A 2,790-nucleotide genomic window follows, 5' to 3' on the forward strand; every position below is an offset into this window, starting at 1 on the left:
CTCACGATCGAACATTGCATCAATCACATTATTCATTTGTTCCTAAAATAAAAATAACAATGTTAGAAAACAAGCAAAATAACAACATTTATAATTTAAATTAATACTGTAGTGAAAAAATAAGAAAATAAAAAATAAATAAATAAAATATTTATAGAAAAAACTTAATAAAAACTTAACTTGTATTATGTGTTTACTTTTTGTTTAAGTATCCTAAAGAAATTACAAAATGTTTCATGTAATAAATATTTAGAAAACAAAAATTTATCCCCACTATTTAATCATATAGCAGGATTTTTAAATATTTCATGTACTCTTTGTAAATAAAAGTTACATAAAATAATATGTAAATTGTATGCTGTAAAAATGGAAAGTTAACTCTGATACCTATAAAGTAGTAATTATAGGTATTACAAAACAATACCGTAATTGCAAAGTATCAAATAAATGTTTCTTTAACAATACAATTAATATATTACTAAAATTATTATTTGGAAGTTAAGCTAATGATTTTGTATAGAATTAAAATCATTAAAAACACAACATGTGAGCTTTGTAAAAATATAGACTTTTATGGTTTGTTAATAATATTATTCTGTACAGTGTACAAGAAAGACAGAAGTATCAATTCAGTAGCACATTACCATCCGTGGGGGGGGGGGGGGGGGTAACAGGGTTATTTACCCCTCGTCCCCGAGAAACTTTCTATTCTTTTGCTTTAATCATATATATTTTTGATTATAATATTATAGGTTTTTACATTTTAATGATTTTTAAGTGAGGTATTAAATATTTCCCCCCTTCCCAAAAAAAATGGTTCAAAGCTACGCCACTGATAAAATTATAATGTATTATTAAAGCTAGTTATTTGTTGGGGAATTAAGCAAATACAGTAGAACCTCATTAATCCGGACCTCATTAGTCCGGACTTTGCTTAATCCGGACAGCCGTTAGAAGCAGATGAATATGATCTAGGTTATCATATTTTAACAGAGGAGGAGATTGTTGAAAGTGTGACTGCTACAGAAAACTCTGAAACGGATGAATATGATCAGGATGAAGCAGATGATAATGTAAACCCTAAGCCAAAACTTGGTGAAATAAAAGATCATCTAAACATTGTCATCAAATACGTTGAAGATAATAACGATGAAAACATATCTGCATATTATGAGCATCTAAGGCATCTTCGCGAGTTAATCGTTAAAGAAATCACTGTGAAAGGAAGACAACCAAAGATAAGCAGTTTTTTCAAACCAGTGTCAAATGTGAATAACAAAAGTGTGCCTTAATACTATGTATGTAATGATTATATGTATGTAATACAATTATGTATGTATCTACTATTTTTTTTAATAATATAATAATAATATATGGTTTAATAAAATATGCAATAACATTTTTATAAGTTTATAATTTACGATTTTTGGTTATTTTGTTTAATCCGGACTTTCATTAATTCGGACAACCTAGAGCCCCAATTAGTCCGGATTAATGAGGTTCTACTGTATAAACAAAGTACATACTTAAGTTATAGTATGGGAATAGTATAAGTAGTATAACTTAAAAATCATTTGTTTATTATTTTACTTTAGAAAGTGGACAGAGAATAGTTATTGTCATATGTTACAAAGAAACAATAAATAGAAACAAAACGTTAATGTAGCTAAGGAACATTAAAATGTACACAACTTGGAGAAAATGTAAATTTATAGATGTACTATATAATATTTAACATTCAGAATATAGACAGAATGCTTCCCAAATATAGCTTGATAATACCTAATATTAATGATCATTACACAATAATAATGATAAGACGTATACTATACCAAACATCAATAAACTTATTATTTGTTCCCAAAAATGTAAATATAAACCAAAACAATAAATTAAGTTTTATATTTGAATTATGCCTATTTGTTACATAATGATCTATCATTGTAATAAATATATAAAAATGATTATTTAATGTTACTAGTTAATTTTAAATACTCCAAAATTACAATATTGGTTTAAGTATTTAAATTCATTCATTTAACATTTGTTAATTGTATTTTTTAATGTTTAATACACTTTGAATCATTATAAGTGTTATAGATTATTAATGTATAAAAATTAACACTTAAAATAATGTAAATCCAACCTAACCATTTATTTATTTTGACTGACATTTCAAACCTTTTTAATACAAAATTAAAAATATTCTTAAGACTATAGGAGCTGGATCTGCCCATAAATGCTAATCTTAAAATTATTGTCAATAACCAATATTTATCAAAATTATGCTCATTATACTAATTGCACTGTATAAAATGTAATTAATTTTTTGATAAATTAAAAAAAAAAAAAGATAATAGTGATTATACTAATAAACATTCAGACTTACAGGATCCAAGGCCCTGAATATGAATATATTTTTAACACTAGCTGCAAGTGCTTGACGTTGATCATCAGATTTAGGAAATACAACCTAAAAAAAATATATATTTTAATATACTGAATTAAATTACCAAAAACTTTAATTATATACATTTGGTCCCTCTTCTTCTTCATCTTCTTCTGGATTGTATGTTTCTGCAAAAACTGACTTACGTCTAGAATTATAACGTGTTGGTGGAGCTTCTACATGAAAAAAAAAATATATAACAAAATGAAATGGTAGTCTAATTTAGTTAAAATATTATATATGTAGGTATATAGAATAATTATAAGTAAAATTACCCATAAAATGATTACCGATATTTAACGACCAAGGTCCTAAAAAAGTGTCATTAGTTTTGAATTTCA

At 25.4% G+C, this 2,790-nt stretch overlaps 1 long non-coding RNA gene across 2 annotated transcripts; it reads right to left on the minus strand.

Moving 5' to 3' along the window:
- Positions 1–30: 30 nt before the first annotated feature.
- LOC115034618 lies at positions 31–2,680 on the minus strand. Of its 2 annotated transcripts, XR_003839955.1 has the most exons (3): positions 2,534–2,680; positions 2,390–2,473; positions 31–42 (listed from the first exon to the last, which is right to left on the minus strand). It is a non-coding gene; the product is annotated as an uncharacterized LOC115034618 (long non-coding RNA). The 2 variants fall into 2 exon arrangements; XR_003839954.1 differs by lacking the exon at positions 31–42 and having other exon boundaries at positions 2,389–2,473; positions 2,534–2,675.
- Between the last annotated feature and the right edge of the window lie 110 nt (positions 2,681–2,790).

Source organism: Acyrthosiphon pisum, unplaced genomic scaffold, assembly GCF_005508785.2.
Source record: "Acyrthosiphon pisum isolate AL4f unplaced genomic scaffold, pea_aphid_22Mar2018_4r6ur Scaffold_16550;HRSCAF=17215, whole genome shotgun sequence".
In the NCBI taxonomy this organism is placed as follows: Eukaryota; Metazoa; Arthropoda; class Insecta; order Hemiptera; family Aphididae; genus Acyrthosiphon; species Acyrthosiphon pisum.